Source organism: Anser cygnoides, chromosome 2 (genome assembly GCF_040182565.1).
Source record: "Anser cygnoides isolate HZ-2024a breed goose chromosome 2, Taihu_goose_T2T_genome, whole genome shotgun sequence".
Classification (NCBI taxonomy): domain Eukaryota; kingdom Metazoa; phylum Chordata; class Aves; order Anseriformes; family Anatidae; genus Anser; species Anser cygnoides.
This window is the reverse complement of record NC_089874.1, coordinates 93,600,798-93,610,619: the sequence shown is the minus strand read 5'-3', so window position 1 is coordinate 93,610,619 and position 9,822 is coordinate 93,600,798. Positions and strand designations below refer to the sequence as shown.

Below are 9,822 nucleotides of genomic sequence, written 5' to 3'. Positions count from 1 at the left end.
ACTCTGCATAGCAGACCCGTGGCAGCTTTGTTGCTGTTGAAGCTGAGCAATCACATATTCAGACTCAGTCCTGTCTGTCTGCGCATCAGTGAGCATATTGCTGTGTTGTGACTGCTTTGCAAAAACTGATGTGCATATGAACAAGGTTGTTGTTTTTTTCCCCTTTTCATTAAATTCTCCAGTGTTACTTCATGAGGGGGCTCATTATTGCAATTAGTTGCAAAACTATTTAGATAAATAAGTTGTGATACCACTGAGATACACAAAACGTTTGCATGTTGAGGGTATAAATAAAAGTGTGTGTGCATGTTTCTGATCTTTTGTTTGCCTAACTGAATATGGAATACACAGGGAGTTGTGTAATTCCTTATGATTTGGAAAATAAGTCTTTGAATGTTATTCTCATGTAACAGGGCTGGCCGATGGCACAGACAACTGTTATCTGCAATGTATAAATGAAGTGATACATATGTGAGATTTGTGTCTGCATCATTCAGAATGAGAATGTCAGAGAATATCACGTTTGCCTCTGGCACAAAGCCAATGTTATAGGCAGTGGAGTAAGCAGCATGTGGATCTTTTTGTAATGAACATAAAGCCATGTGCCAACAACTTGTTTTGTAATCCGAGTGGATAATGTGCTAGGTAAAGTGGTGCAATACAAAACAAACAAACAAATTATGATGTCTTCTTTCCACAGAAGAAGAAAAAAAGCAGATGAACTATAAACAACAGTATCCCAAGTCTCAAAAGCTAAAAGAAATGCAAACAACTGGTGGGTGGCCTGATATCAGCTTGAGGTGAGCAACAAAGGAAACTGCTGGAACAATCAGCCCAGACAGCGAAACACAGGTTAAAAATATTGGAAGTCATGAAGATATCTGATTCCCACTGTCAAATGCAACTTTTGGTGAGTTTTAATATGTATGGTGCTTTTGAAATTATGAATTTTGTCAAATCCCTATGCTGCTTTTCTGAAGTAGCAGTTTCTCAATAATTAAGACAGCAGTCAGCTCTTCTGTATGAACTGCTTTTTTTCTCCCCTTGATATATATTGCTCAGAAATGATTCTATCAGCTTTGGCTATAAATCTCAAGTTCACGACAATGGAAATAATTTTGGGAAACAAATGGCAGTCTGCAAGCTATAATATTGGCCATAAAAAATAAAATTGTGACTAGAGTTCAGATGTCACAAATCTTAGTGAATGTGGAAACTGGGAGTTTGCAAAGCTGTGTGATATCATCCATATGTATTTTATTTTTGGTCTTATGTGTATATGCAAAGTTAGTTGTAGGTCTGTGGCATATATTATATATATTGGATATAAACCTTGTAAATATCATGAGACCTTAATGTTAAAATGTTTTCTGCTGTTCTCTACAATAGCTGGGTTTAATTGTATCTGTGACTGGGAAGGCATTGCCATGTTAAAATAGTTTAGGCAGATGCTTCAGTCACAAGGGAGGCTGTTTATCATAAAGAGTAGAGCGGTTGATGTCATGGTCAAATGGCTAGAAATGGGAAGAAGGTTGCTTTTCCAGTATGCTTGTCCTCTCTCTCATCCCCACTTACCAGTTAGATTCTCATGGAAGTGTTCCTGTGTTCTTTTGCTGGTGTCACGAATGAGCTCCTTCCTTGAACTTACCCATAAGAGCACCGTATGCCTTGTAGTACCTTTCCTGGAAACAAATAACAATGGCTGAAATAAGAGTCATTGAGTACCTGAGTTTTATATATATATATATATAGAGAGAGAGAGAGAGAGAGAGAGAGAGAGATAATAATCAAAGAAATATGCAGAAGTAGATACGAGAGCCAATGACTTGAAGCCCTGAATAAGTTTATCACTCTTGACGCTTACTGGTAAGTAGGGAGAATAGTGGTCCAAATCTGTCTGAGAAAGAGAGACATTGTCCATCTGTCAGCTGGGGAGTTTTTAATAAAAAGAGTTACATTATCAAATCGGAGGCAATGAAATACTCTTGTTCCTGTTTGCTAATGATGAGTTGAAAGATGTGTGTCCAGTTTATCTGTAAAATGCAATTTATTCTGTGTTATTGATCCTCTGTCCTGAAGAAAGGAGAGGGGCTGCTTCCCTCTGTAGGTTGATGTAGGAGGCCACTTTCCATGTTGCAGTCCCAAGGAGATATCAGAAACCGCGTATTCCTTGGTGGAAAAGGCACAGAGCTTTTCAAAAATTTGGCCCTCTCCCAGTTGAACAATACTGACCTCTAACTGGAGCACAGGGGGCACTTGCTGGTTACCTCTGCAGTTCTGAGAAGTGAGCTGAATTTGTGGCTGTTGGCAAAGAACCCAGAGATCTCAGCTTGCTTGCTCGAGCTAAAATCTGGGTTTGGCTTTTCTGAGTTCCTGTTGTCTTCTTCCTTCTCAACTTCCCATTGAACTTCTGCTTTGTTTACACTTATCCCTTGGATTCGTTATTTGCCTGTAAGCAGAGAAATACCACTGATAGGCCCTACCCCATCCATACATCTAGGTTTCCAGTTTTCTACAACAGAGGAAGCTTGAATCAGCATTTTTCAGTTTAAAATCTCTAGAAATTGAACTTGACTGTTTAACTTTATAAATGGTGCCCGACAGATGAAAAATTTGAGGTGATATTTTAGTTAATTGTATCTTTGTGTACGATTTAGAGTGTTTGATGTCATCTTGATGCTGTGCTGTTGTGGCTGGCTATTGAGATGGGGTAGAGACCTTAGTGTTGCTGCTGGAGAACGATCATAGGATAGGCCTGTTTGCATATACATGTAGTGTATACCACCAGATGATGTAGCTAGTACATGGTGTGTAGCTTGATGGAAATGGGACGTGATGTGCATTTTTGTTATGAATATGTAACAATTACTGACCGTGTTTCTTTGTAGTCTGTGTTGGAAGCTGGATTTTAAGGTAAGTGGCAAAAAGAAGCGGTTGTGGAAAATCCTGTTACAGCACTTCTATACTTTCCAGACTTAGTCTTTTTTGTAAAGGCTTTCCTTAGCATAAAGTTTCCTTTTCAGCAATCTGTGTGGCTTTCTTCTAAAAGAACAATTAAAATGTTGTTTGCTGTGATGGTAGTGATGTTTGGTTCCTTTTTAAATGTTACTTAATTGTGTAATTTTAACTCAGAGATAAATGATTCCAGAGAAACTTTTACTGGGGCATTGAGACTGTGTGGATATTCACAGGATGATAATAAGATAAGCTTTCTTCTAATTATAACCAAAGGGAAAATCAATGAGCGACATGGCACATACTCCTTCGGTAGGAAAAATTGATGAAATATGCAAATAAATATTGCACTAACATGACCTGAAAGCATGGATATAGGAATATGGGCCTAGAGGACACACTGAGAAGGGCAAGTTGTTGGACCATATGTATTGACAGCTGTCTGTGTTGCATCAGATGTAATACCAAGGGCATCAGCAAAATAATTAATATGTATATAAATCAACAGACAGAGAAAAGGTAGAAATGCTGTTATTGTAAAAAGTGAAATTGTAAATATCACTACAGTTTAGCCGCTTTCTGAGTAGAAAGAATTGAGTCATTACATTAAAAATGTAGTTGTGAAATAAACTACACGTATATGCATACACATGAAGTAGTGTGTAGCCAGAAGGGGAAGGGTCTTACCAAGGAACTTCTAGTCTTTGTTAATGTCAGGGAGGCTACCTGTGCCTGTGAGATACTGCATAATGGTGGATTGCCATCATCAACAGAAAAATTAGAGGAAGATGCAACAAAAACCTGGTGACACACTGTGCAGAAAAGAATGGAAAATTCTAGGGATCCTAGAGGAGACTTAAAACCTGACTGTGAGGAGCTTTGTCCTTTTACAGAAATCCCTCTGTGTACCTTGGGCCAGGAGAATTGTGTGTGCTCATGATGAAACATCGGTGAATTCAGTGATCTTCTCAGATTTACATATACTAGCAATCATGTAGAAGATTTAAATCAGTGACAGCATTTGTACTGGTCATATCCTAGCACTTTGCCTCTCAGGTATGAACACACATGATTCAAAATTCCACCCAAGTTTTTTGTTGATGGAGGGAGACTCCTGGCTTACTTTTGTCTATCTAATTAGCAAAGCCAGATTACAGTTGTTTGAGGGGTGTATTTAGTGGTATGATTTTCCTTTTTTTGTAGTTCTCTTTATCAGAAAATTTCTAGGCACTTCTGAAGTTTCACATCAATTCCAAAGCACTATGTCTACGTTGCACCACATTCTACTTGTGTTTTGTTTGTAACATTACTAAACTCAAGGCTGTGAATTTAAATATAGATATTCCCCAAGGAATTATTTATTTGGAATTTTGTGTGTTTTTTTTTTGCGTGTGTTTCCTGTCAGGTGTTTTCCCATCACTTGAGGGAATCACTCTTCTGTCTCCTGCTACAAGGCTAACCAGATTCTGCTCTCATTTAAAAACACTGAGATTTTGAGTGCAGTCCATTCAGGTACAGATTAAACACCAGGTGGAATTTCATTTAGTACGATATTTTTAAAAATGGGTCCACTTGGTATGGCTTACTCCACCTGTTGTCAGTGCCTCCACATTGGTGAGGAGACATTGGAGGTGGGAAGGTATCCTGACAAGGAGAGGAAAGAAGTCCTTCCACGGGCTCTTGTTTAGGCAATGCAATGGACTTTCATCCTTGGCAGTAATTAGCCTGGCTTCAGCACAGGCTTATCATGGGGTCAGCACATGGAAGGAAGAGCTGGTAAGACTACTAGCTCATCACAGGTAGTTAATGAGCAGTGACTTAATATTGGAAGCATACTTTTGAGCTGTGAAGGGCCTGTGTCTTCCAGATTTTCTAGGACAGTAGAACCCCTCCCATAGTATTTTGTATGTTGTTGTTAGTATACTGCTGCTTTCTGCAGCTCACACTTCTTACGTCTGAAGCAGTATATGTTCCTAGACACAGTGGTGCAGAGGTCAATTTCTGAGGCAGCATAGCATTGCTGGCAGCTGGAAATCAGGTTTTCTGGGCATGTATTTTTTGTATCCATGGATCATCGTAATGTTTTTGTACAGACAGGCCTTTGCTCGTCAGACATCCCTCACAAAGCAAGCAGAATCCCTGTCATCTATCATAGGGAAAACTTGCTCAAGACTATTTGTTTTACAAATAGTTGTGAAAATATGACTTGGTTGAAAATGAGCAGTACAAAAATCCATGATATTTGTAATTCAGTTGAAAGCTGACCTTTTAAGGGAAGCTAGGATAAAGGTTTTACTTCTAATCTTCCAACTGTGACTTCCATTCGCCGTAGGATCTAACTGCCTGAGAGCTGACTTAAAACCATCCTTTGGTGAGGTGAAAACAAATACAGCAGGTAAGAGGCAAAGCAGGAAGGCAAATAATGGGAGCAGTTGTCTTCAGGAAAATCTTTGCAAAAGCATCACGACTGGCAGACAGCAAGAATAAGAAATTGGAGGATGGGAGATTTTTTTTTTTTTTTTTCTTTCTTTTTGTGGTGGGAAGAAGGTCTTCTGAAGCCTCTGCTAATGAAGCTGAGTTAGTGCAGAGACAGCTACAGAGAATAACACAGGAGGAATTGTGTAACATTTTTCCACAGATACATCATAAGAATTGTGGTAGCACACCTCAAAGTTTGTTTAAAACACAACTATTCCCTAAGGCATTAAAGCAGGAAGAGTAATGTACCCTTACTTGTGGAAGGAATTAAATAGATTGTAAGCAGCAGTGCTCCAACCTCTTGAAGAATGCAAACAATTCCTTACAGCTGAGATGATCTAATATTAGTCTAAAGTAATGGCCTGATTTTTTTAATTTTTTCCCCCCTTCAACCTGTTATCCAGTGATTCTTGGAAAGGATGCTTCTGCAGGATTTTGTGTTGCAGTTTGAGCTTGCCTTCTCATGTAAGGCATTCACACTGGTGAATTCTCCAACTGTTTTCATCCTTACTTGATATTGCAGTGATTTGATGCTGTTGCTTGAAGCCCAGTGTTGGCTGAATGGAGTCTTGGGTACAGCTGTGGGAGCACTAGAGGAATGAAGGTATTTCTGTTTCCCTCACATGGTATTTCCTTTGGCCTGGGTGTCCTACCTTAAAATTTTAGATGCGAAACAATTATAGTTTAATTATTCTTTTGGCAAAATGTAGTCATAAATAAGAGTGTTTCTTCAAAACAAACAAACAAAAAAAACCACCGTGTTTGTATTCAGAAATAGCATTGTGTTTGACAAAAATTATCAATAACTTGAAAAATGGTTTTTCATCTTGCCAGGATAGTGAAATGAAAAATGTATGTTTCAGCTTTCTGTAAGATTAAGTGAGGAAGAGACAGAAGGAGAGGTTACCATACTGTAAATTTTCTCTACGCAGCAGAAAGAGCACAGCTGGAAGGGGTGCCAGAACAGATTCTCTTTATATAGTTCTTTTGTACATTGTGAAGTACAGAAGGAGGATATTATGTTTTTGTGTTTAAAGCAAGCATTGCTTTTACCTCATGTGGAGAATCCTTTGTGCATTCAAAACAAAACAAAAACACCACAAAACACAATTCTGTAGGTAAGTACATGGGTTCATGCAGAACTGTATTAATATCCATCTCACCTTTAGATTATTTTGGTGGTTGGAGTATGGAATGATTAAAAATGGAAGCAGCAAAATGCTTTCCTGGATATGGAGAATTGTCTTAGAAATGAAGAAACTGCTACATATACTGCAAATGAAAGTTATAAGTGTTTATCACTTCGTGACAAGTATGTTGAGATTGCACAGGTTTTTAACTCTAGCATTATCAGAATAAAAATCCTAGTGTTGGGGATTCAGCTGCTATTCCAGAGTGCATGTTGGGAACTACCTACTTTAAATCCAGATCAAACCCATCACATCTGAAGGTGATGTTTACTTTCATTCTTGTGTGTGTATAATATATAATGTACATATACATAATATATATATATGCCTTGCTTAATATTTAGGGGTATCCAGAACAGTGACCTTAAGAAGGGGAGATGCAAACTATTAAGGTAGCATGTGTGCATATTAGGAGGGCTGGTTTTTTTTTTTTTTTTTGATCTGAACAGCTTGTTTGAGCTGCTGCTGCTGTGTGGTGCCCATGAAGCAGAGGACTCTTGTGGTACAGCAGATGTCCTCCATGAGAAGAAAGAGATGGGAGGGAGGATTGGAATTGAAAGATAATCTGGCACAGGAGGATGGGACATTTGCAAACTGTGTCAGCAGCACCTGCCAGGAGGTGATCCTGGAATGGCACGATGTGGTAACTCTGGGCAGAAATGAGGATGGGAAAGGAAATCTGGGATGTTCTTTCTCAAGCATCTTACTTTGGAATTTAAAAGTCCATTTTACAGTACATGAGAATTAAGGCATATTGTTATGACAGTTCAGTTTTCCTGACATGATGTATCTCAATGGAATACTTGTTATGGCCCTCCTTTCTTGCGTGCTTGGGATTGTAGGCCCCCAGTCTGTCATTTTGGGTGGCAGACTGGCTTGGGTGTTACTACACCTCCTTTCAGGGGGTCTTACCCTTTATGTCTCAAAGTGTCCTTTCAGCTGCAGTGTGGCCATGTTGTGAACCTGCCCTGGTCTCTCTTAAATAGAGACTTTTAAAGACCAGATCAGCTTGTAATAGAACCGCACAAACGTTACCCAGACGTAGCTAGCTGGGCTGTGGGAATGAGCGCTGGGGCATGGGCTGCGACGGGGATCCTGGCAATACCTGAAGTCAGGATTGTTGTGAAAAGCTTTGCAATGGAAAACTTCAGCTCTTGCTGTGGGCTATGGAAGTACTATTTTTTATACAAGGAATCTAAAGTAAAGAGGGGCTAAGGACTCTTGTATGCCAGACTGTTTTGCTGAATAGAACTGTGTTAAAACAGCTTTGTTTCAGCAGACCTGAAGGCTGTTCTAACGCAGGAACCAAAATAAGCTGTGCTACAACCATAAGCTATCATATAACTATATCTGCGCTTGCACTTTCACCAAAGTAACTGGAAATCCTCCCTAGCATTCATGCGGCTACCAAGGCTGTTTCAAAATTATTGCCTTCACAGGAGGGCACCAGTAAGGGGCTGGGTGGGAGCTGGCCCCAGCTCTCCCCTCTCACAACCACCACACCATTGCACTGTTCTCCTTCCACGCTGGGAAAGTGGTTTCCGAAACCAGTAATGGAGAAGTTTTTGGAAAGCAAAACTGTTGATCAGATATCTACGCTCATTGAAAGGCTTGGAGACTTAGGATACAGGCTAACTTTAAAGCGTAGAGGAAGTTTTCAAGGAAGTCCTTATGCAGCAAAGCCTTTTCTGCTTTTTGTGCCTTTGAAAAATACTCCTTCAAATCTCTGTGTTTTAAAGGATAACTACCAAGGAAATGATATATAATTTTTGTCAGCTACATAAATACAGTTAAATTCTCCATAACTGTAGCTTCATGGTTCAAGACATCTAGTCTATAGAAGTTACAGCTATAAAAAATTACGAAGCAACACAAGGTTAGGTAAGATTAAGGTTAAATTATGCCCAAGTGAAAACATCCCCTTTGACAAGGGGTGGTCATGCTGTTCTGTAACCTCTGAGCAGTATCTAACTGTAAGAAATGCTGCCTTTCTAGCAGTACTGAAGAAACATCTGTTTACTATTAAAGCATATAAAGATCTTTTCTTATTGATTACAGAAACAGAATAGAAATTAATGTATGCATTCCCTGTGTTGGAGACTCAGTCTGTTAGTGTGAAGGGGTGTTGTTGAAACGCCAGGACAGATGCCAGAGAAGCTGGGGTAGGGCTGTGGGTGGGGTGGGAGCTATTTTAGCAACTTTCCTCTGCAGCAGCCTGAGCTCAGTGGCTGGGTAAGGTGGCTGAGAGGCTGGGTGCAGGTACTGGTGCAGCTGCGTCTCCATGCCTGCAAGGGGGCCGTGCTGGCAAGCTTGTGCTGACACAGGGCACTTGATCTCTCAGCCACCGCATTACCCCCGCGAGTTTGTACCTGCGCAGACACCCTCGTCTCTGGAGAAGGGGTGAGCTGTCTAGGCTAAAAACAGCCATTTAAAATTAAGAGTAATTACCAGCTTTGCATGAGACAAAATGCCTCTGTTTCAAGATGGATCCTTCTTGGTACTTGGGCTATGTAGAACAGGAGGGTAAACAAAGTGGGATGCTTACCACACTAACACCTCTGGACCTTGCCTTTTAGCTTCCCTCCATTGTATGGTCTGTGTAAGAGGAAGAGAAAGAGCAGGGTCTGAATCATGAGCAGCTGCAATATACAAGGTTGTTTTTATTAAGAGCTCTTCAGTTCTGGTTTTAAAGCTGAGTGAATCTGAGCCTATTAACTTCTCAGTTAATGGCTTCTTTTCTTCAACATCTATTTTTTTTTTTTTTTGCATCCTTTATTGGTGTTTAAAATAGATCTAGTGTACAAATGAGGAATATATGATTGCAACCTCATTTTGTTCCTATGAATTCATATAAAGCGAACATGCAGTATGGGAAAAATATTTTGAATAGTTTTTTTCCCCCATTTTTCAGAAAAATGGGATTTTCCTCAAAAAGAATTAAAAAGTTTTAAGTAAGCACTTAGAGTGGGGCAAATTTCTGAAAAGCAGATTGCACAATGAGGGTATAGTCTCAGTAAAACCTTTAAAGACTCGGAGTAAGCACACATAGCTGAGTGAAGGTCAGGGTCATAAGTACGGTCAAGAAGTCATAAGTAGAGACAAGTTCTTCAACATTAAGGGATCTAGAAAGCGTGCAAGACAGCATAAAAAGCAGGCAATGTAATTGTGGCTGTTCCAGTCACTGAGCAGGAATGCTGCT

The 9,822-nt window shown here is 39.7% G+C and overlaps 1 long non-coding RNA gene across 1 annotated transcript; it reads left to right on the top strand.

Annotated features, from left to right (window-relative positions):
• Nucleotides 1-702: 702 nt before the first annotated feature.
• LOC106047402 (uncharacterized) lies at nt 703-9,547 on the top strand. The gene is made up of 3 exons (XR_001213759.3): nt 703-910; nt 5,957-6,037; nt 7,073-9,547. It is a non-coding gene; the product is annotated as an uncharacterized lncRNA (long non-coding RNA).
• Nucleotides 9,548-9,822: the final 275 nt, after the last annotated feature.